This window comes from Nomascus leucogenys, chromosome 7b, assembly GCF_006542625.1.
Source record: "Nomascus leucogenys isolate Asia chromosome 7b, Asia_NLE_v1, whole genome shotgun sequence".
Classification (NCBI taxonomy): domain Eukaryota; kingdom Metazoa; phylum Chordata; class Mammalia; order Primates; family Hylobatidae; genus Nomascus; species Nomascus leucogenys.
In genome coordinates, this window is record NC_044387.1 from 92,576,220 (window position 1) to 92,602,006 (window position 25,787).

Sequence of the window (25,787 nt, forward strand, 5' to 3'; positions counted from 1 at the left end):
GTACTGTATATTCCCAACTGCTTGTTCATAATTTCTAGGGGTATCCTGGGATTTATCAATGAGACTTGACCTGGTAGATATGTATCTTGAGCAAGATTAACTCCTTAGAGCTGAAGTGTATCTAAGTGGCAATGCAAGGTGTTTAATTTCGACCAATGTTTCTAGACACTGGCAGGACTTACAGCAAGCCAGAAGGTTAAGCAGCTGGGGTTCTAAGGTTGGCAATAGTTGGAAAAGCAATCAGGCAGTTAAATGGAATCAAGTAGGTCTGCTTATGTGTAGCAGAGTTCTAGACTTGTGCTAGAGTTAAAGGACAAAGTAGCAAGAAAGAGTAAGTCTTTCCACTTTGGGAGACAGAGGCAGGCAGATCACGAGGTCAGGAGATCGAGACCATCCTGGCTAACACGGTGAAACCCCATCTCTACTAAAAATACAAAAAATTAGCTGGTCATAGTGGCGGGCGCCTGTAGCCCCAGCTACTCGGGAGGCTGAGGCAGGAGAAGGGCCCGGGAGGTGGACGTTGCAGTGAGCCAAGATCACGCCACTGCACTCCAGTGTGGGCGATAGAGCAAGACTCCATCTCAAAAAAAAAAAAAAAGAGTAAGTCTTTCTGGGAGGACTGAAAAATTATGTTGTTAGGCTGTTGTAAACAGAAATTCAGAAGGGAATATAAGTAGAAATCCAGTGAAAGTGAGTAACTCATGATAGGAAGCCCATATTCTCTTATTCAGCCAAATAAGTTATTTTCACAGTGAGGATGTCACAGAAATAGAGCAGCTACAGTTTGGTAAAGACATCTCAGCAGCCCTGAGACATTGCATTCAAGGTCAAATCAGCAGCAGAATTATGACTAGCCACAGTGTGAGGTCCTCTTGTTCAACTAGAATTAGTAACAAAATTGTTCTGGGCTGTGAAATGTTTGTAGCTCTGTATCAGGTATGGCTGACTTAATTACAGTCTTTTTAAAATTTCTTCCATTCCTTTTCTTCAAAAAAAGGCCTGCCCCACGCTCCACCCCCAACTTTATTAAAGCAGCTTATTCCAAAGATGTTCCCTGTTTTCAGAGAATCAACTTCTTCTAGGTTCTATCTTTCCACCTTGGCAGTGACCCCATGAATGGTCGTGAAAGTGAGTTCCTTACCAGCATCCTCACTTTTCTAGTACTTTTATCTTTTTCATCTGTTTGCTTGATCAACCCTATATTAATCCAACCACTTGTTTCTCCTTATGACCCCAGGATGCTGAAGTTTTTTGGAAATGTTTTCATAATCTTACCAACTGAATCTTCCACAAGTTAATAGTAGTAATAAAATAGCCCAAATTTATTGAATGGATGTTTTATACTAAGTGATTTACATATGTATTTTATTTAAACCTCAGAAAAACTCTGATAGGTATAATCATCCCAAATTAAATAAAATTGAGTTCCTATGAATTTATTAAATTTTATCCAAGTTCGAGCAGCTAATAATTTGCATCTCTGGATTAAGAACCAGGTCTTATCATGGTCCATTATACTCCACTGTCAAATAATAATATTTGGACAATATGGAGTAATGGCAAGGACACAACAGGAGAAAGACACACCTAGGTTCAAATCCTAGCATTTCCATACATGCGCTGTGGCAAATCAATTTCTGTTTCTGATATTCTACTTTGTAGAACTTATTTAAGGATTAAAGATAATATACCTACAATAATTGTCCAATTATTTGGACATATTGGAAAAAACTAATGATAACTGTAATTATTAATCCATCTAAGTTACTTTTACATGAATTGGTGTGCCTGTCCTTTGCTTGTACCAATGAGTTTTGAATACAAAATCCAGTGCTTCACATTTATATCTGCTCCATACCACCCTTTCCACCTCCTGAATAAACTTGTCTTTCCTATCTTCATCTTTGCTTGGACCAAGAGAAAATTGATCTACAAAAGAAGTTGGTAATATCACAAGTTTTTAAGTGCAAATTCTTTGTGTACTTAGCTTTGTGTACAAAGCTTTTAAATGGTAGAATTTTTTTTATTCACTGGAGGATATATGATAAATTTATACACTAGAATTTATTATTTTTATACAATGAAATATATCATAAATAAAAGTGTATTAAAACATACGTGTGTGTACACACACACTCAGGTACAGAGTCAAAATCAAATAAACATCTGTGTACTTCATATACAGGCCAAGAAAAAGGATCATTTGTGCCATTGTGTCCCCTCCAAGACTTTAATTTTGTGTTTACTCTCTTATTTTTCTCTGTAGTTTTTACTGCCAGTGTATTTATCCTGAATCAAATACTGGTAAGTTTTGCCAGTGTTTGAACTTTATCTAAAAATTTAATTTTACTGTATGACTTTCTTCTTTCACTCAAAAATATTTTTGAGATTTATCTAGGTCAATGTGTGAATTGTTAGTTGGTTCATTTTTACTGTTCTTTAATTTTCTGTAACATTGTCCTCTTGGTGGGCCCTTGAGTAGTTTTAGTTGTCGTGTATAATGCTGCTGTAAGTATTGTTGTGCATGGTTCTGGGGTAGGGGCAATATTTTATTAAGGTACATATTTAATAGTAGATTTGTATGTCTAGAGAATGCACAGTTGAACTTTATTAGGTCATGACAAGCTGACAAAATTGATACACCAATTTCATTTCAATCAATAATGGATAGAATTCTCACTGCTGTACATCTTTGTGAGTATTTGAAGTTGTCTGACTTTTCCCCCAATTTGGTGATATGAAATAGTCTCTCACTGTCACTTAGATTTGCATTTTATTAATGCAAACACATTAAAATGTGGTTGATACCTTTTTTATGCTTTTGGGCCATTTGTTCTTCCTTTTTGGTAAAAGTCCTATTCATTTCTATTTCCATCTTTTGAATTATTTGTTCCACACGGTGTTCTTAATTTATTTTAAATGATATCTTTTGGTGGTTGTATTTAGTGACAAGAACGTATCCTACATTTTGTAGACTATTTAAAAAAATCTCTTTATGTAAGTTTTAATGAATAGGTTTCAATTATGAGGTAGCCAAATTCAGCAATCATTTTTAAAAGATAGGTCATACTGATGTTCTACATTGTCTTTTAAAAACTTGATAATTTTGGCTGGGCACAGTGGCTCACACCTGTAATCCCCGCATACTGGGAGGCAGCAGAGGGAGGATCGCTTGAGCCCAGGAGTTTGAGAGCAGCCTGGGAAACAGCGAGACCTCATCTCTACAAAAAAAAAAAAAAAAAAAAAAAAAAAAAAAAAAAAAAAAAAAAAAAATTCATCCAGGCATGGTGACATGTGCCTGTGGTCTCAGCTACATGGAAGGCTGAGGCAGGAGGATCACTTGAGCCTGGAATTCAAGGCTGCAGTGAGCTATCCAGCCTGGGCTGGAGACCCTGTCTCTAAATAAATTAAATAAATAAGCTTGATAATTTTACATTTTACATTTGGGTCTTAGATCCACCTAGTCTTCATTTTTATATAATGTGAGGTAGGGATCCAATATTTATTTAGTTTTTATTCACTTAACCAGTTATTAGCAACATTTGTTAAGAAATTTGTCTTTCCCTCCATTGATCTGAACTACTGACTCTATTATAAATTAAGTTTCCATATTTGTGTATTCTCTTTCTGGGTTCTCAGTCCTGTTCTGTGAGTAAAAATCTCTGTGCTAATACCATAATAGCTAATGTACTATATCTTTATACAACTATTAATATCTGGTATAGCTCACCAAAAAAGAGCTACATTCTTGCTCTTCTTTTTGTTGTTATTCTTACATTGCACTCTTCCTTAAAATTTTATATTCAGTTTTAAATTTCACATTAACATACACAGATGTGCACAAAAAAATGGTAATTTTTGAATTGTATTTAACCTATGGATAAATTAGGGGATAATTGATATTTTCCAATATAGTATAGTCTATTCTATGGTACATTATTATATTTATTTGCTACTTCTTTATTATATTTAAGGATGCTTTTGTAATTTGGTTCTCAGATTATGTTAAGTATTAATCTTAGTAAACTAATATTATATTGATTTTGTTCACATGATTATATTTAAATTCCTTGTTTGTAGTTGTAATATAGAAATGTTAATAACTCTTAACAATGATATGAATTTAGAAAATGTTCTAAGATTTTCTATTCATTCAAAACATTTACCAGTAGTTTATTTTAGATTTTCAAAATGTTGACACTCATATTTGCTGGTAATGACAGTGATTTTAAAAATGTTTTTTTCTATTCTAGACCTTATAATTTTAGTTTTAGTTTTCTCCTATTATTATAATTGCTAAGAACTGCAATGTAACATTGAATAGTTGGTAATAATGGCTACTTTTGGCATTTTATGATTCTCACAAAAGCAATTTAAATGCTCATTTTGAGATTTTATCTGCCTATTGTTAGATCAATTTATCTAATGTAAATACATTTTATCATGTTTATTAACACAATACCAATACACTATGCACTTTAACAAATACACTTATGTTACTTCCGAATCTGTTTTGCTGAGAGTTTGTGACTTTCTTTTAACCTGAAGGAGTGCTGATTTTGTTAAAAGTTTTTTGTTCATTTGCATTTATTAACATAGATAAGATAAATTTTCTCCTTTAATCTGTTATTTGGGTAAATTATATCTATTGCTTTTCTCATGGAAACCAAATTTGTTATTCTAGACTAAATCTTTCTTTTCTTTTTTAAATTACCCAGTCTTTTTTTATTTTTTATTTATTTTTTTTTATTTTTTATGATTATACTTTAGGTTTTAGGGTACATGTGCACAATGTGCAGGTTTGTTACATATGTATCCATGTGCCATGTTTTGCTGCACCCATTAACTCGTCATTTAGCATTAGGTATATCTCCTAATGCTGTCCCTCCCCCCTCCCCCCACCCCACAACAGTCAATAAATCTTTCTTTTTTTAATAACTGTATTTGATTTGTTAATATTTTGTTTGGCATTTTCAAATCCTTATCTATGAATTAATATTGGCCCCAAATTTTCTATTCTTATGAAGTCTTAGTCAAGTTTTGGTAACAGTATAATGACAGCCTCATAAAATGACTGTTTAATACTTGCTGTTTTTTATAATTCATAATTGTTTGTTGTAAACTAAAATTATTTCTTTAGTGATCATTATGGATTTTTTTGTGGATGAAGCTCTGTTGACCTGAACTTTTCTTGGAGCATAGATTTTTAACCACTTGGCTAACATTTTATGTAGTTACAGTAGTAGTTGATTATCTATTTCTTCTGGAATTAATGGTATTCTTCTAGTAATTTGTCCATTATATCTAAATGTTTATATTTATTAATACAAATTTATTCACATATTCTTCTGTCCTCATAAGATTTTTGTAATGCCTGCAATGCTTAAATTTGTATTACTTTTTTCAGATATTGTTATTTTATTTTATTTTTTTGCTTTCTTAATCTATTTCTGCAAAAATTTGTCACTTTTTTGTTTGTTTGTTTGAGATGGAGTTTCACTCTGTTGCCCAGACTGGAGTGCAGTGGTGTGATCTTGGCTCACTGCAACCTCCACCTCCCGGGTTCAAGCAATTCTCCTGCCTCAGCCTCCCGAGGAGCTTGGACTACAGACATGCAACACCATGCCCGGCTAATTTTTGTATTTTTAGTGGAACAGGGTTTCACCATGTTGGCCAGAATGGTCTAGACCTTCTGACCTCTGGTGATCTGCCCACTTTGGCCTCCCAAAGTGCTGGAATTACAGGCATGAGCCATTGCGCCAGGACAAAAATTTGTCACTTTTATGACTTATTTCAAAAGCCAGTTTTTGACTCTGTTCATCTATTGTATTTTTCTCTAATTTTTTTCTAACTTTTTAAAAATTTTGTTTGCACTAACTTTTTTATTTTTTACTTTTAAAATTTCAACATTTATTTTTGTTTCAGGGGATATGTGTGCAGGTTTGTTATAAGGGTATATTGCATGATGCTGAGGTCTGAGGTATGATTGAACCTGTTACTCCATTTCTGAGCATAGTGCCCAGTAGGTAGTTTTTCAACACTTGCCCACTTCACTCCCCCTGCCCTGTAGTCCCCAGTGTCTACTATTCCCATCTTTTTGTCCAAGTATGCCCAGTGTTAACCCATAAATGGGTTAACTCCCACTTATAAGTGAGAATATGTAATATTTCATTTTCTGTTTCTGGGTTAATTTGCTTAGGATAGTGACATCTAAGTGCATCCATGTTGCAGCAAAGGACATTATTTCATTCATTTTTATGGCCGCATAGTATTCCATGGTATACTTAAAAATAAATTTATACCTCCTAATTTCAGTCATTTTTCTATTGTAGAATAAGCATTTTGGAAACTAAATTCCCATCTGAATATTACTTTAACTACATTGCACTGCTCTGTGATCCAGTGTTTCACATTGTATTTGCTTTTCTTTCAATATGTTTTGAAATGTCTAGCCCACTTAAAAAGCACTGTAATTATCTTAAAATAAGAAAATTCTGAAACTCCTTCCCAATGAAATCTCACTAATCTTTATAAAAGTATATTAGCTGCCAAGTGCGGTGGCTCATGCCTGTAATCCCAGCACTTTGGGAGGCCGAGGCAGGCAGATCACGAGGTCAGGAGATCAAGACCATCCTGGCTAACATGGTGAAACCCCGTCTCTACTAAAAACATAAAAAAATTAGCCAGGCGTGTTGGCGGGCACCTGTAGTCCCAGCTACTTGGGAGGCTGAGGCAGTACAATGGCATGAACCCGGGAGGTGGGGCTTGCAGTGAGCCAAGATGCGCCCCTGCACTCCAGCCTGGGCGACAGAGTGAGACTCCGTCTCAAAAAAAAAAAAAAAAAAAAGTATATTAGCATGATAGGCAGCATGCATTTCATTACATACTTTGTTAGTGTTTTCATTAATGTTGTTACATTACATTTATGTTTTGTTCTGGTAATTACACATCTGTGGAATATTTGGTGATTTTTGAGATATCAGATATTTTATTTTATTTTGTTTTACTTTTAATTTTAGGGATACATTTGCAGGTTGATTCTATAGATAAATTGCAAGTTGTGGGGGTTTGGTGTACATGTTGTTTCATCACTTAGATAATAAGCATAGTATTCAATAGGTATTTTTTTGATCCTCAACCTCCTCCTACTCTTCATCCTTATGTAGGTCTTAGTGTCTGTTGTTCTCTTCTTTGTCTACGTGTACTCAACATTTAGTTCTCACTTTATAATAAGAACACGTGATGTTTAGTTTCCTGTTCCTGCTTTAGTTTACTTGGGATAATGGTTTCCAGCTCCATCCATGTTGCTGCAAAAAACATGATTTCATTCTTTTTTATGATTACATAGTATTCCATGGTGTATATTTACCGCATTTTACTTATCCAGTCTACCATTGATTGGCGCCTAAGTTGATTCCATGTCTTTGTTATGGTAAATAGTGTTGCAGTGAACATACACATGCATGTGTCTTTATGGTAGAATAACTTATATTCCTTTAGGTGTATACCCAGTAATGGGATCACTGGGTTGAATGGCAGTTCAGTTTTAGGTTCTTTGAGTAATCTCCAAAATTCCACAATGGCTGAACTAATTTACATCCCCATTAGCAATGATGAGTGATCACTAATGATGAGTGATGTTGAGCATTTTTTTCATTTGTTTGTTGCCTATTTGAAAAGTGTTCATATCCTTTGCCCACTTTTTAATGGGTTTGTTTACTTTTTGCTTGTTAAATTGTGTAAGTTCCTTATAGATTCTGGATATTAGACCTTTGTCAGATGCATAGTTTACAAATATTTTCTCCCATTGTGTGTGTTGTCCATTTACTGTATTAATAGTTTTCGTTGCTGTGCAGAAGCTCTTTTGCTTGATTCAGTTGTATTTGTCAATTTTTGGTTTTGTTGCAGTTTTTTTTGATGTCTTCATCATGAAATATTTGCCAGAGCTTAAGTCTAAAATGGTATTTCCTAGGTTTTCTTCAAGGATTTTATAATTTTAGGTTTTACATTTGAGCCTTTAATCCATCTTGAGCTGATTTTTGTATATGATGTAAGGAAGTGGTCTAGTTTCAATCTTCTGTATATAACTAGCCAGTTATCATAGCACCATTTATTAAATAGGGAGTCCTTTCCCCATGCTTGTTTTTGTCAGCTTTGTCAAAGATCAGATGGTTTCAGGTGTATGGCTTTATATCTGGGGTCTGTAGTCTGTTCCATTGGTCTATGTGTCTATTTTGTACTAGTACCATGCTGTTTTTATTACTGTAGCCTTGTAACATTGTTTGAAGTCAGATACTGTGATGCCTCCAGCTTTGTTCTTTTTGCTTAGATTGCTTTGGCTATTCAGGCTCTTTTTTGGTTTCATATGAATTTTAAAATAGCTTTTTTTAGTTCTGTGTTTAGTTAGTGAAGAACGTCATTGGTAGTTCAATAGAAATAGCATTGAATCTGTAAATTGCTTTGGGCAGTATGGCGTTTTAACAATATTCATTCTGCCTACTCATGAGTATGGAGTGTTTTTCCATTTGTTTATTTCATCTCTGATTTCTTTGAGCAGTGTTTGGTAATCCTCATTGCAGAGATCTTTCACCTCCCTGGTTAGCTTTATTCCTAGGTATTTTATCTTTTCTGTGGCTATTGTGGATAGGACTGCATTCTTAATTTGCCTCTCAGCTTGGATGTTGCTGGTGTATAGAAATGCTGCTAATGTTTCTACATTGATTTTGTATCCTGAAACATTGCTGAAGTTGTTTATACAATCTAGGAGCCATTGGCAGAGAATATGGGGTTTTCTAGTTATGAAATTATACTGACTGCAAAGAGGAATAGTTTGACTTCCTCGCTTTCTATTTAGATGCTTTTTATTTCTTTCTCTTGCCCAATTGCTCTGACTAGGACTTTCAGTACTATATTGAATAGGGAGTGATGAAAGAGGGTATCCTTATCTTGTGCCGATTTTCAAGAGTGATGCTTCCAGCTTTTGTCTGTTCTGTATGATATTGGTTATGGGTTTGTTACAGATGGCTCTTATTATTTTAAGGTATGTCCTTTAGATGCCTAGTTTGTTGAGGGTTTTTAATATAAAGGGATGCTGAATTTTATTGAAAGCATTTTCTGAATCTATTGATATCGTTATATAGTTTTCGTTTATAGTTCTCTTTATGTGATGAATCACATTTATTGATTTGCATATGTTGAACCAACTTTGTATCCCAAGGATAAAGCTTACCTGATCATGATGGATTAGCATTTTGATGTGCTGCTGGGTTCAATTTGCTAGTATTTTATTAAGGATTTTTGCATCTATGTTCATCAAAGATATTAGCCTATAATTTTCTTTTTTGTTGTGTCTCTCTGTCGGTTTTGGTATCAGGATGATGCTGGTCTCATAGAATGAGTTAGGGAGGAATGTCTCCTACTCAACTTTTTGGAATAGTTTTAGTAAGAATGGTACCCATTCTTCTTTATGGTCAAATATGCCTGTGAATCCATCTAGACATGGACTTTTCCTGGTTGGTAACCTTTTTTCTTATTCCATTTCAGAATTAATTATTGGTCTATTCGTGATTTGAATTTATTCCTGGTTCAGTTTTAATAGGTTGTATGTTTCCAGAAATTTATCCGTTTCTTCTAGGTTTTCTAACTTGTGTGCGTAGAGGTCTTTGTAGTAGTCTCTGAAGATTTTTTGTATTTCTGTGAGATTGTTTGTAATGTCAGTTTTGTCATTTCTGAGTGTTTATTTAGATATTCTCTTTTTTTCTTTATTGATCTTGCTAGTGATCTATCTTATTTATTCTTTCAAATAACCAACTTCTGCTTTCATTGATCTTTTGTATGTTTTTTAATGTCTCAATTTCATTCGGTTCTGCTCTGATTTTGCTTATTTCTTGTCTTTTGCTAGCTTTGGGGTTGGTTTGCTTTTGTTTTTCTATTTCCTCAAGGTGTGATGTTAGATTGTTAATTTGAGATCTTTCTAACTTTTTTATGTGGGTGTTTAGTGTTATAAACTTTCCTCTTAATGCTGTGTTGTGTGGTTAATTTTAGGATATGTGCCATGTGCTGATAAGAATGTGTATTTTTCTGATTTTGAGAGATGAGTTCTATAAATATCTGTTAAGTCCATTTGATCAAGTGTTGAGTTCAGAATGCTGAAAATAGGCGACCAATCTCTTCTGTCTTACAAGGTTTCTGCTGAAAGGTCTGCTGTTAGCCTGCTAGAGCTCCACTTGTAGGTAACCTGCTCCTTCTCTTTAGCTGCATTTAATATTTTTGCTTTCATGTTGACCTTGGAGAATCTAAGGAGTATGTGTCTTGGGGTTCTCTGCATTTCTTGAATTTGAATGTTGGCCTGTTATGTGAGGTTGGGGAAATTTTCATGGATGACATCCTGAAATATGTTTTTCAAGTTGCATGCTTTCTTTCCCTTTTTTTCTGGGACACCGGTGAGTTACAGATTTCGTCTCTTGACATAATTCCATGTTTTTTGAAGTTTTTGTTTTTTGCTTGTTTGGTTTTTTTTTTTTTTTTTTTTTTTTGAGATGGAGTCTCACTCTGTCGCCCAAGCTGGAATGCAGTGGCACTATCTTGGCTCACTGCAAGCTCCGCCTCCTGGGTTCACACCATTCTCCTGCCTCAGCCTTCTGAGTAGCTGGGACTACAGGCGCCCGCCACCACGCCCGGCTAATTTTTGGTATTTTTTAGTAGAGATGGAGTTTCACCGTGTTAGCCAGGGTGGTCTCAATCTCCTGACCTCGTGATCCACCCACCTCAACATCCCAAAGTGCTAGGATTACAGGCGTGAGCCACCGCACCCGGCCTTTGTTTGTTATTTTTTATTCATTTTTTTATTTATTTTTGTCTGACTAAATTAGTTCAGAGGACCAGTCTTACAGCTCTGAGAGTCTTTCCACAGTTTGGTCTATTCTGCTGTTTGCAATTGTATTATAAAATTCTTGTAGTGTGTCTTTCGGCTCTATCAGATCAGTTTGATTCTTTCCTTAAATGGCTATTTTGTCTTTCAGTTCTTGATCCATTTTATTGTCATCCTTAGATTTCTTGGATTGAGTTTTGATTTCCACCTTAATTTCCGTAACCTTCATTCCTATCCATATTCTGAATTCTATGTCTGTCATTTCAGCTGGTTAAGAATCCTTGCTGGGAAACTACTGTGGTCATTTGGAGGACAAAAGAAAAAGACACACTGGCTTTTTGAGTTGCCAGAGTTCTTGTGCCGGTTCTTTTTCATCTGTGTGGGCTGATGTTCCTTTAACTGTGGTGTAATTTGATTATAATCAGTTTACTTTATTTCTGAACATTTTCAGAGGGTCAAGGTTTTGTTCTGGGTCTTTATTTGTAGCTGAATTCTTGTCCTTGGTTTTACAGGGTGTAAGTTAGCAAAATATTTTTGCTATTGAAGTTTGATCTGTGATCCAGTAGATGGTGCTTAAGTGTAATGGCCAGTAGGCTGGTATGTAGGCTCTTGCTCAGCCCTGAGGCTCTTCTGTGATTTCTCACATTTGTAGCCATCTTAGTTCCCTTTATTTACTTTAAATAATTATTTTTAGTAAATAGGTGGTATACGCAGTGGAAGGCATGTTGTTAAACACTAGAGGTGAGTAATAAGAAAAATATATTATTTCCACCTTTGAGGAAATGGAGATTTCTTGAATTAAGAAAAAAAATGTAAAAGGAGCAATTGAAAGACCTTAGGACCTTATGAATAGCATCAGGATTCTCTTCTGGCACATCTGTGCCCTTAGAGTTAAACCTAACTGTAAAGATTATTCACATTTGTTAATGTTCAAAGAAATCCAGAGTTTTTATTATTTCATAATCTTACACCTCATTATTTTGGTGTTAGCATTGGCCAAACCAATTTATTGGTAGAAGAAGGGTATAAAACCCAACGTTGCAGGACCAGGAAGGCTTCCAAAGAGTGGTAAACCAAATGTTAAGGCATTAAGGCATATGCTAACATCAGTTAAGAGTTATGCTTTTATCCAATTAACTCTGATTTCTCATTCTTATGAGTAGCCACTAACCTAGTCATACTTTAAACATTATTGTTTTTTCTTATCTTATATTTTCTATGTGTAATACCATTATAGTTTATTTAACTAGTTTTATGTTTTGTGAGAATTTATTGATGCTATATTTTATCTTTTAACAGTTTGGCTGCACCTCTCAGCTGTACATTATCACAAAATAGATTAGCTTTTTTAATCTTCATTAAAATTATTAATAAAGGTTGAATGAAAAGAATTTCAATAAAAATTCCTTTGATACAGTATAAAAGAGAATGTACATTTTGATATTGATTCATTATTCAATATACGTTGAGTATAATTATAGTAGCTAAAGAGCTATCTAGTCAACATTTCTCCACATATAATTTTTTTTTAAGTAATACATGTCTGAAATAAAAGTAAACTCTGCCTATGGCATTTTATGGAACTATAGATCTAACAAATTGGGCTGGGAGTTGAAGGGGAAAATGCAATTGCTTAGATAACTGTTTTCTAAATATACGGTCTTTCCTATTTATCGTAACTTCCTTTTATAAGTGGTAAAAACATACATTTTAAGTAATCCATTCAGAGATGTGTGTGTTTGTGTGTGTGTGTGAGATGTGTATGTGTTTTATGAAATCATTATATCACTGATATGTATTTCTAGAAAGCATTTGTTTTTAGTTTTGAACTGTAAAATTTTTTCCTTTTATTTTAACTCAAAATATTGTCACTGCATTTGCCACTTGTTTTTGGATTAAAATACGAGTGAACTCAACGTTTTTAAAAAGCTGGTTTCAACTCTTGTATATGATCTATTTTGTTGAAACAGATTATACTCTCATCTAATCAATGTATGTATTCCACTATAAGCCTCAGGAATTCTATGAAATTATGTCTTTTTGCTACTTCAATTTGTCTTAATTAGTCATACCAGTAAGTTTGAATATCCAAGGTTTTATTGAGTCTTCTGTCATTTTATTCATTTACTAATTCAAGAAATACTTTTAAATGCCAAATACTACACCAAGCTCTGGAAGGAAATTTTAGAAAAAAAATAACTACAGTGGTTCTTGAAAAGCATAAGGCATTGTAGGAGGTGCCCTCACTGTTTATTGACACTGTGGCCATTCTGATGCCAACCACCAATGTCTCCTGCCTAAACTATTTCAGTAAGTCTCTTAACTGATCTTGCTCCAGAGCTTTTCAAATAAAAGCCAGAATGATCATCTGAACATATATAATCAGATCATTTCACTCCTCTGCTCAAATGCCTTCAAAGGCTGTTAATCATATTCAAAAATAAATCCAACTGTATCCCACTACCCATAAGGCCCAACATGATCTATACCTGACCCATGTCACTGACCTCAACTCTTACTGATTGTTCAGTTTCTCCACTGGCTACAATGGCCTTGTTCTTCCACAAATACACTAAACATGTTCTAGCAATTTTTCACTTGCTGCTCCTGCTACTTTGAGCACTTTTGATACATATCTTCACAAACCTACTCTCCCCTTCCTTAAGGTCACCAGATCACATGTCCCCAGTTTAGAAAGGCCTGCCAATCACCATATTATCATATGTGGATGTAATTACTTTTATTTACTCTGTCCTTTTACTCTGCTTATATTTTCTTTCTATCAAGTATCTTCCTATCTATATTTACACACATGTGTATTTATGTTCAATGAGTTAAAATATATGATTTCATGAAATATAACCACTTGTTCAAGGGCTCTAAGTCACAAGATGGTCTTGAATCATTTGAACTGGGCTTTTGGAATAAGCAGCACTCCTACATTAGGAAAGTATCCTGAGAACCTGCCACAACATGGTTGCTGTTTTCCTCTTTTGGAGATTGCTTCTCATTTCCTCTTTAATCTCATGATTGAAGTCACTAAGGGGTTTTACTAATTGCTCCAAATTGCCGTAGATAAACATTTAAAGGATATGCATTGAAACCCCATTCGAGAAGTGGGAATTTACCATGCTTTAAATGATTAATGGTAGGCTTTCCTAAGTTCCTTTAAACAACATCTCACTTTAGTGCTGATGAGGGACCTGTTTTGCTCCTAAATGTCTTTATTCTCCATAATTGAACAAGATTGTGAACTAAACAGAATGAGAAGCAGAAATGTGCACCATTTGGGTGAGGCTAACTATGTTGCTTTCAGAAAGTAAAAATAGCAACTATTGCTATGGCTACAATGGGTTTCTGGTCATCTTTTATTGAAGCCTCATGCCTCTTAAAAATATTATCTGGCACCCTTTTTATTACTATCCACAATGTCACATTATTTATTGTTAATAGTTCACTATGATTTAAACATCTAGGATGTGCTCTCAATAGATGTCATAATGAGATTTGTTGGGAAGTGGTCAGCTTTGGGAGGTATTACCAAAACAATATTCATTATTATTCATAAGGTTAAAATTAACTTTTAATGAAATATTTCCTTTGTCAGTCATTGCATAATAATGAAAATGTAAAATGGAAATGAAAAGAGATTGTGAGCATTCTGTTGAGATGTATCATTTAGCTGTCTAAAATTAGAACACAACTTAGCTGAAACTAAATTGAATGACAATTATCTAGAGGAAAAATCCCTTCAATCTTACAATAAAAACAGCAGTGTAGAAATATCTCAGGAGATTGATTAAACTGCAATCAGTTTTTATTAAAAGATATAAATAATGCCAGCTTTTAAACAATTCAATTTAACTATTTGTTGCAAATCTCATAATATCTCTCTTTAGAAATATCAACTTCCTATGGGCAAGTATGCATAAGATTATTTTTCCCATTAGTTAAAATGTGGTTGAATAATAGCAACTATCACAGATTTATTTGTTAATTAAACTTCCTGGGCTTTAGTGTTTGTCTTGCATATAGAATATGAAGGATATTTATATCGTCACATAACCCTGATTGCTGTGCCTACATGACTATAACTTGAAGCAACTAGCGTACGTTTTCTGATGCCATCAAATCTATTCCGTTGATACACAATTTCTCTTTCTCATGCCATCAAATCTATTCCGTTGATACACAATCTCTCAAAAATTTTTCACAAGGGGGTCTATGTAAACATATTTCAAGTAGAGCTATTTCACTTTGCTTCTGGATTTGTATTACAAGAGAAGCATTTTGGGAGCTTCTCCCCCAAATCTTTTTTCCTCTTAGTATTGTATTTATGCTTTTGCAAAAATCCCTTTCATGTAGTAGTAGTTGTGATTACTATCAAATTGTTTCTAGCTGTAAATGCCCCACATTTGTGAGGAGTCACATGAGTAGATTGTAACCCTTGATCATGAAGAAACAAGAAAATATTCTGCTGAAGGAACACGGTATCTGGCAAGAATCAAGACGAAAAAGATCAGAAGCATCTAGTAAAGCAAAGGATTGGAATATAAATTATTGAGTACACTAAGGTTAAATTGATTTTATGTCTACCATTCATTTTCCTCAGGTATTTTGCCCGATTTTATTTTTCCTAGTTTAACTCATTCCTGCATAGCTGTTAAATGAGGCCAAAATGTAAATTTGTATTTTCTACCAATTTGCCACACAGAAAACTCTAATACCCACCGTACCTAATGTTTTTACCTCAGCTCAAATGCTAATCTTTCTGCTAATAGTAGCTCTGCTCTTGAAATTCCATGAAGTGAGATTTGCCACTGTTGCCATGGACTTGATGGGAGGAGTTAAAGTCATCCTTACATTTAGAGTTATAGTTTACATACTAATGTAGCATGTATATCAACACGTTCTGGGAAGAAGAGTAAGAACTAAAATTAGAGAACAAATTTTTGATGACAGGGAGTATGATATCACCATTATGACATTAACAAAGTTTTGCAACATGTTAATGCTGTATTTACAGAGAGTCTCCCATGATTTGGGGGACTGTGATTCATTCAAGCCCAGATTATCATTAAAGCAAAGCATTGCATTTTAGACATAACTTTATAGAGATCCAAGTGAGTACTTGAACATCCTCCAAAATTCACATCCAAGATCTGGCACAAATTTGTCAGTGATGAGTTATGGGCCTTCTTGGCTCCATTACCTAAAGAGTGCTGTAGAGGAAATGTGTGTGTTTACCCACTAGAGAAGGAAAAGTGCCAGCCCTGGAGCCTGATGGCAACACTTTCCAGAGACTGACTTCAGAACCACAATGCCAGTTTGACTTGATGCTCTTTGCCTGAGTAGCAGTGGGTTTTGAGCAGCTTTCATGCCAGACAAAAAACAACTGTTCCTTCTGAGACTCTGCAATCACAAAAACATAACATAGAGCGTCCTCTGGAAAGCTGGAAACTCAGAACTGAGATCATACTAATTTAAAGGAAAATTTATCTGCCAAAAAGTGTGAATAATAGAGTTGCACTGTTTATGAAACATAGATACTATAATAAGATGAGAAAATAAGACTTAATGGATAAGAATTTAATACAGTGGTGTACTGATATGAAATGACCAGGAGAGCACAATAGAATTAGCATTACTAGGCGTTTCATTTGATAATGATTTACATTGCCAGGATGACCAACTGAGCCTTAGGGATCTAATTTTATTACTGGACTAGAATGACTAGATTAATTTAACAGACATTTACCTAGATAGCAATCTAATAGTATTTGGTCATAGATAATAATTGGGATACCAATATTATGAGTAGTATCCATTTATGCATAGAATTTTTTTGTTTTAAGAAATAGTAATCATTAAAGAACAACTTTTGAAATTGTGGCAAAAGTTTACAAACAAAGACATTATGGATTGATATTTAATTTTAGTGATTGTTTTATAATAGAAATAAATGTATGCAGCTTAATAAAATATAAACCTTCTGACAAATACATCACAAATATTTTTATAATCTAAACAGAGGCATTAAATGCATTATCCAAACTTGGGATATCAGTGTCACACTTACAACAAAAATCTAGCATGGTTTACCGCAAATCCTTTACTTTCTTACATACTGCTTTCATGTTTCTCACAAAAACTATGAGGTGTAAATGGTCAAATATTAATCCTATTTTAACATGAGAACAAATTCAGAAAAGTCATGTTTTAAGTTACATATATATATGAAGCCAGGTGATTTATATATATATATATATATAATTTATCATTTACATACATACGCAGTCAAATTAATGCCAGTACTGTAACTTTAATGAGTTCTGGGGTAACCCTGTTTTTATATACTGCTTTATTCTTATCTTCTTATTGACTTTTCCCACTTTCAGTATTTTCACTAAATCAGGTTACATTTATAACACATGTAATCCGAATTTCCCAGTGCCTCACCCATCTATGGATGTAATGAGACCATATCAACAGTGATGATTCAATTAATCTGACTTCTGCTCTCCACCACATATAGGCCCTCTAGTCTCTTCTCTATAAATTCTTACCATACTTCTGAGCCCCTTGGAAGTCACATACAAGTTCTCTAAATACTAATGTGAGTATTCTTTTACTCTGGATGCTGCACTGACAATTGATGTTTGACAGCCACCCAAATTCAGCATCTCTCTACCACAAGCTCTGGGACCCTAGGGGCTCCTGAAGCCACATATCATCATGTCCCTGAAGCATTATCCCATATCTTTCACAGCCTTCTACAATACTCGATAGTTTCTTAGAGATGTGGGAGAATGCCTCTCTCTTCTACCTTGTGTTGTACTTCATCATTAAGGCACTAATACAACTAACACAAAGCTTGCAGTTCTTTCTCACACAGAGAGCCTCATACAAAACAGCTCCTTCAAACAGTTATTCTCTTAAAAGAACTCAGCTGTAAGATTCTTAAATCAGACTGGAAACCAATGTCCAATAGACACAAATGGGCTTCTACATCTTGCTTTTTCTAATCCACTAGTTGCCTGGGAACAATACTAAGCTGTGAAACCCTCAGGAAAATAAATTTAAGCCAGCAGATGCCTTTAGGCTGGTTCATTAGATGAGTTAAGTCTCACCAGTAGAGATAAACAGACTCAAGCTAGGACCCGCCATCCCACCCCAGTAGATACAGATGATTCTTCTTTTTCTTCCTTTTTCAACATACACTTGTGTTAAAATAAGTAGTCATGCATAAATTCCTCTCCAGCAATTTAAATTGTATTTCGTTTATTTTTAATCAAAATCATGATACTGTAAAAGTATTATAAAGCAATAAATGCTTATTGAATTTTTTTTCAAGTTCATACATGACTGCATGAAAAATATCACTTTTAACTACTGAAAAAGGAAATGCTGTTTCATTTTATGAAAAAAATTTATAGTCATTTTTTTTACAAAGAACAAAATACATTTGACAAAGAAAAATGCAGTACTTTTAAAATGAAATAGTCCTCATAAGGTTTTCAAACTGTTTAAAGATGCCTTCAAATATTTTTTAAACATTAACGATGTATTACTCACTGAATTTTGAAAGGAATGAATACATGGTCAAATTACCTCTGTTAGCTAATGAAAATTTATTTTAACAATGATCATGAAAGTACTGAAAAGCAGAAAATGCTTTCATTAGCAACTTTCCAATACTTTAGGAATTGGAAAGTTGCGTTAGTAGCCTCATAGCAGCTTTGTAATGCACAGCAAGGGACCACCCCTTAGCAGAGCTCTGTCTAGTATGAAGCTAGCTTTTTTCTGTCTTAGAATGTTTCTACTGCCTCTGTTCTCCCTTTTGCTAATGACTAACACTCATTGTGTCCCTAGGCAAAAAAGGCCTAGATATGAGCATATGACTATCTAGAACAGTCACCAATAGGTTTCATTTATCACAGGGAGGTAAAGTCCTCATGCCAGGCTCCCTGGAAAGCAGCAGAACAGATTGCTATTAGTCAATCCCATTTGGTTCTAATAGTAAGCCATTGATATGGTTTGGCTGTGTCCCCACCCAAAGCTCATCTTGAATTGTAGTTCCCATAATTCCCAAGTGTCCTGAGAGGGATCCTGTGGGGGGTAATTGAATCATGGGGGTGGTTCCCCCATGCTATTCCTGTGATAATGAGTAAGTTCTCACGAGATCTGATGGTTTTATAAGGTGCTTCCGCCTTCACTTGGCTCTCATTCTTCTCTTTCCTGCCACTATGTGAAGAAGGATGTGTTTGCTTGCCTTCCAACATGATTATAAGTTTTCTGAGGCCTCCCTACCCCTGTGGAACTGTGAGTCAATTAAACCTATTTCCTTTGTAAATTACCCAGTCTTAGGTATTTCTTCATAGCAACATGAAAACAAACTAATACAGTAAATTGGGTACTGCAGAGTTGGGAGCTGCTGTAAAGATACCTGAAAATGTGAAAGTGGCTTTGGAACTGGGTAATAGGCAGAGGTTGGAACAGTTTGGAGGGCTCAGAAGAGGACAGGAGAATGTGGGGAAGTCTGGAACTTCCTAGAGGCTTGTAGAATGGCTTTGACCAAAATGCTATAGTGATATGAAAAATGAAGTCCAGGCTGAGATGGTCTCATATGGAGATGAGGAACTTGTCAGGAACTGGAGTAAGGTCACTCTTGCTATGCAAAGATACTGGCAGCATTTGGTCCCTGCCCTAGAGATCTATGGAACTTTGAACTTGAGAGAGATGATTTAGGGTATCTGGCAGAAGCAGTTTCTAAGTGACCAAGCATTCAAGAGGAAGCAGATCATACAAGCTTGAAAATTTGCAGCCTGATGATGTGATAGAAAAGAAAAACCCATTTTCTGGAGAGAAATTCAAGCCTGCTGCAGAAAATTGCATAAGTAACAAGGAGCTGAATGTTAATCACCAAGACAATGGGGAAAATGTCTCTAGGTCATGTCAGAGACCTTCACAGCAACCCCTCCCATCACAGACCTGGAGGCCTAGGAGGAAAAAATGCTTGCCTTGACCAGGTCCAGGGCCCCCCTGCTATGTGCAGTCTCAGGATATGGTGCCCTGTGTTCCAGCTGCCTTAGCTCCAGCCATAGCTAAAAGGGGCCAAGATGCAACGGGGGCCATTGCTTCAGAAGGTGCAAGCACCAAGCCTTGCCAGCTTCCGGGTGTTGTAGGTCCTGTGGATTCACAGAAGACAAGAATTGAGGTTTGGGAACCTTCACCTAGATTTCAGAGGATGTATGGAAACACCTGGACATCCAGGCAGAAGTTCGCAGCATGGGTGGAGCCCTCAGGGAAAACCTATGCTAGGGCTGTGCAGAAGGGAAATGTAGAGTTGGAGCCCCCACATAGAGTCCCCACTAGGGCAATGCCTAGTGGAGCTATGAGAAGAGGGCCACCATCCTCTAGACCCTAGAATGGCAGATCCACTGACAGCTTTGCACCACGCACCTGGAAAAGCCGCAGGTACTCAACACCAACCTGTGAAAGCACTGAGGAGGGGAGCTGTACCCTGCAAAGCTGTAGGGTGCAGCCCAAGGCTGTGGGAGCTGCCAAAGGCTGTGGGAGCCCACCTCCTGCATCAGCATGACCTTACCTCAGTGTGACTCCATGTGAGTCATGGAGGCATGCGGCCCCTCTGTTTTGGCCAATTTCTCCCATTTGGAGTGGGGGTATTTCCCCAATGGCTGTATCCCCATTGTATCTAGGAAGTAACTAACTTGCTTTTGATTTTGTAGGCTCATAGGCAGGAGGGACTTGCCTTATCTCAGATGAAACCTTGGACTTGGACTTTTGGGATAATGCTAGAACGAGTTGACTTTGGCGGACTGTTGAAAAGGCATGATTGTGTTTTAAAATGTGAGGACATGAGACTTGGGTGGGGCCAGGAGCAGAATGATATGGTTTTGCTCTGCCCCCACCCAAATCTCATCTTGAATTTTAATTCCTATAATCCCCACATGTTGTGGGAGGGACCCCACAAGATCTGATGGTTTATAAGAGGCTTCCCCCTTCACTCAGTTGTCATTCTTCTCTCTCCTTGCCACCATGTGAAGGACATGTTTGCTTCCTCTTCCACCTTGATTGTAAGTTTCCTGAGGTCTCCCCGGCACTGCAGAATTATGAGTGAATTAAACTTCCTTCCTTTATAAATTACCCAGTCTCAGGTATTTCCTCATAGCAGCATGAGAACAGACTAATACAGCCATGGTTAAAAATCTTTGGCCAGAGGAAAATGGGACCTTGATACAAAACAGAGCAAGTTTTATTTTACGAATCACTGTTGGTCATTATTCAGAAGGGATCAATAAACATAGCAGACACCTGGAGCACACTGCACAACTTAGTCAATTTTTATTGCCTTCTGATTATTCTGAATACCTAGTACCTCTTCTGAAATACAGACATGTTGGGCCCAGGATGATGTGACTAAAGCTTGTATTAGTCAGGGTTGTCCAAAAAAATACAACCAACAGGATGTGTATATACGTATATAGAGAGATTTACTGTAAGAAATTGGCTTACGTCATTGTGAGGGTTTGGTTAAGTCCAAAATCTGATGGTGGAGGTTGGCAGGCAGGAGACCCAGGGAAGAGTTATAGCTTGAGTTTACAGGTAATTTGATGGCAGAATTCCTTTTTGCATAGGGAGGTTAGTCTTTGTTTTATTAAAGCCTTTGGCTGATTAAATAAATCCCACCCCATAGGTGGGGAGTAATTTGCTTTACTCAAAGTCCACCAATTTAAATGTCAATCTCATCTAAAGGAACTCTTTCACAAAAACATCCAGAATAATGTTTGAGCATACATTTTAGCACTCGGGCTCAGCCAAGTTGACACATAAAATTAACCATCACAAGTCTTGACCAAACCTGAACAGATTCAGAGGTTAATTATCTGTGGGCCAGGGAAAGCCTGCATATGAGGCTGGCACATCCTGAATAAGTCAGCTAACTCCTCCCTACATCTGGTCCTGAGAGATCACTAGCCTTTGAAATGATTAATTCTAGGGACAGAGGGACTTCCTACTGATATCCAATAAGCAATGACTTAATGACTTCTCACCAATTCAGGTATTGCTACCAAGAAAGAACAGGTGAACCTGGATTCCAAGAGAAAGCAAAACCAAGAGCAAAAAGGAACAGAATATTCACCTCCTGCAGCCAACAGCCAGAGAGAGGAATACTAGATGGGCACTCAGAATGAGTTTAAACCTGGTGAAACAGAACTTCAGGAGCATCATGGAGCCACCCCTAACAGCCACCCTAACAACAACAGCCAAAAAGCATCCTAAAAGTATCAATGAAACTATAAAAAAAAGACTCTCTGGAACTAAAAACGTGGCTTTCGATTTATAGAATTTATAGCAAGTATAGAAGCAGATGATCACTCTGGAAAAACAAATTAGTGAACAGGAAGATTAAGGGTAGAAATATGTCAAATCAATGCAGAAATTTAGAGACAGAAATTATAGACACAAAGATTAAAACTGAATAGATGCATGAATCTAAAATAAAATGAAAAAGAGACAATAATTAAACAAATATAAAAAGAAAATATAATGGATATCAAGAAAGATTTCAGCCCAAAGATTGAAAGCATGACAGGAAATACTGATTTTTAAAAAGACACAGCTTAGCAGATGCTAGTTAAATTTTTGAGTTTAGGATAAAGTCATTTTTCAAGGCTCTTGGCAGAAATAAATTACGTGTAAAGGAAAGATAATCTGGCATTAAAATCTTCATCTACAACTCTTGGAATTAGGAGAGAATGCATATACCATTCAACATGAGAGACAGAATATATTACCCACTTACCTCATCTGAATAAAATATTCTGCAAAGAATTCTAACCCATGAAAAAATAAGTGAGAATAAAAATCTGCAGGATAGGGAAATTTTTTTTGAATTGTGGGCTGTATATAGCTGAAGATAAAGAAATTTAGATAAAGAGAGGATGGGAAAAGCTTTATATTTTCTATAGATATGCAGTTTTTAAGTAAAAATGATATATTAAAGGAAAACATGATAATATTAAGAGTTTAAAATAGCATGTCATCTTATCATGGATGGAGAGCTTTTCAGAGTAAGAATGTTCTAATGGTCTCTTGTGAAACAAGGATGAAGTATGGGAAAGAAGAAGATTTCTCAATGTAACATCTGAGAAGCAGTGAAGCAGTGCCATAGTGGGAGGAAGTCCTTGGTACCTTACGTTCATGTAAAAGTAGAGAAATGGGCATATGGTTATGAGTGCCAGAAATAGGACGGCAATGAAAGATTAAGGAAAAAAAACACTAAATAATATAACGAGGGGCATCGTGTACTAATAAAGGAAAATGCAACATTTCCTATGATTTTGAAACCACATAAAGTTGGTAAAATCCAACAATTTTTGATCTACAAAAGCTGCACTTTTCTGAAGTTCAAGCTAATATTTATGCTTTGTATGATCATACAAGTCTAAAAAATGGGATGATAAAAAGACAGGTTGGTAATAAAATGATAAGCACTATTTTATTTTTTATTACATGTAATCAGAATAAAGATGTTGTATTTTAAATTTTAAATTAAAAATGGCAGTAAACAATGTAAACCCATTGGATATGTCATAGAATTTGGAAAAATGAAGAAATCAATGTGGAGTAGTGTGATCAGAGAAAGCATTCCAGCGAGGAATTAAATTAAGCCTAAAATGATGACTGGAAGAAGAAAGACATTCCTGGATTGGGGGTGAGAAAGATCTAAGCAAAAATAAGGAAAAACCTGTTTTAAATGTTGAGATGGATTGTTGTAAGAATGTCATGACCAATGTAAAGACAGGGGAATGTCATAGACTAGTAAGATATTTGACTCCCATATGAAAGTCTGCTTTAGATTGAGATAGTCCATTTCACAATGACAATCATTTAGACAATCTAAAAAGGAGAAATGACACTAGTGTGTGAGCCCTGCTATTCTTTTACACATAGCTAATACTGAATAGCAACTAGTATAATGGGTGGCATTTCTGAAGTGAGACATCTCATGTCATTCTGCAAGCTTGTATGTGACTAGAAGGTCACATTGTGATGGTAATAGATGTTCACATCAATTCCTTTTCTCTTGGACTCCAAGAATATAATATAATCAGCACATCAAATATATTTCAAATATGTCATTTTCATGAAGCATAGTTATCAATGAAATACATGTCACTAAACAAGATTATTTTCTGGCTTTCTTTAAATTGTTTTGTTCATTTGTTTTAGAAGCTAGCAGAGATAATTCCTATAGGCATTAAAATGAAGATGTGTATTATTGGTGAAGAGCCCTTTAATTATTTGAATGAGTTGCTGTTTAATGAACTCAGGAGCAAAACACTGATAGGCACTAAAATGTGGTTACACCTGCAGATCACCTAACTGAAAATTTGAAATGGCCTATCAGTCAAAGAAAGTCAACAAGTACAATTACAAAATACAGGTTAATCGAAGAATCTTACTACTACTGATAGTGTAGAATTTTTGATAAGAAATCAGCATTCTGCTAAAAACAGCTACTATTAATAGGAACATAGCTGCATTCACACAGAAAGGAATGCTACCTCATGAGGAACCTTTCATTTGTGCTGAAAAATTTCAAGAATGAGAAGTGCCAAAATTAGAACAACTCACACTAAAGGAAAATGAATATCCCTCAATATAAGTGAAACAAAAAATAGTGTATATGATAAATTAGATATTAATAAAGAGGGAGGCCATCTTTTAACTCAGTTCTGCCTTTGAAACTCTAATGATACAAGTCATTTTGCTTTGTTTTATGCACTTGCTTTTTGTCCTGCTACAGAAAACCATTTTCCTCTCAGCTTTTAGAGGTTTAAACACACACACTCCACTCCCACATATCACACACCCATGCCCACAGACTCATACACAGGACCTGGCAATCTTTGCTTTTCATTATCCACTTAACATCGTCCCCCCTTTCATAAAGTGTAACATTATATTTTATGTATAGAACAGGAGAATAATAAAGAAGTCAGAAGAGGAGTAATGATAGTATAAAGAGCTTACAGCCAATTTGTTCTACAAGCTTGCTTTTAAGCAGACATACATTTTAGAGTGTACTGGTTTTTAGTTCCACAAGAGAAGACATAAATATTATCAACTCCACACAAGTCTGGCATCTGTTAAATTATTCAAATGGCTTAATAATTATTAACTAAGATATTGTCTAACCTTCAACTTCCATTTTAAACTTTCGCCCTGTTTCAGATGGGATAATAGGGTAGTTGTATGTTCATTTATGTGTTTGTTTTCTTGATCAGCTTTGGAAGTTATTAGGTCATTTACTAAAATTTATTAAATTAAATTATAACTAAAATGGATGGCAGAAATGCAAACACAATAGAAAAGAATTTGTTCTTATAAGACATCCCCAAATAGCTGTGCTGTAGGGGTTTATGTCCTTAAGAGATAATTTCATATTTTAAACAATTGTTTAATGTCACAAGGGACTATAATATTCATTTTTCCCAGACAGTTGGTATTTGAATTGAAAAAATCCTACAAATACACAATTATGCTATCTCTGACAAAAATGCTTAGAATACTGCTTAATTTAGTTCTCACTTACTTGATAGCCCTCCAGTGCTTCAAATCATTAGAGTTACCACAATGTGGTTTGTAGGTTTCATTGACATTTATTTTTTAAATCACTGTGCTGAGAAGTAGACAGAAAAATCACTGGTAGAGCCTGTTCAATTAGTCGAAGAAGCTAAATATAATGATGGTTTCCCAAAATATCAAGTATTTAGAAGGAAAATATTTTTCAGTGTATGCTATTTTTGACTATGGGAAATTAGTGCCCCTGACTTCCAAATATACCACAAGTTAGGCCTTTATTCCAATTAATAACTAGTAACCTCTA

The 25,787-nt window shown here is 35.4% G+C and overlaps 1 protein-coding gene across 2 annotated transcripts in view; it reads left to right on the forward strand.

The window, feature by feature from the left end:
• GALNTL6 (polypeptide N-acetylgalactosaminyltransferase like 6) overlaps nt 1–25,787 on the forward strand; it is a 1,250,255-nt gene that overhangs the window by 428,389 nt on the left and 796,079 nt on the right. The gene's annotated exons all lie outside the window — the stretch shown is intronic.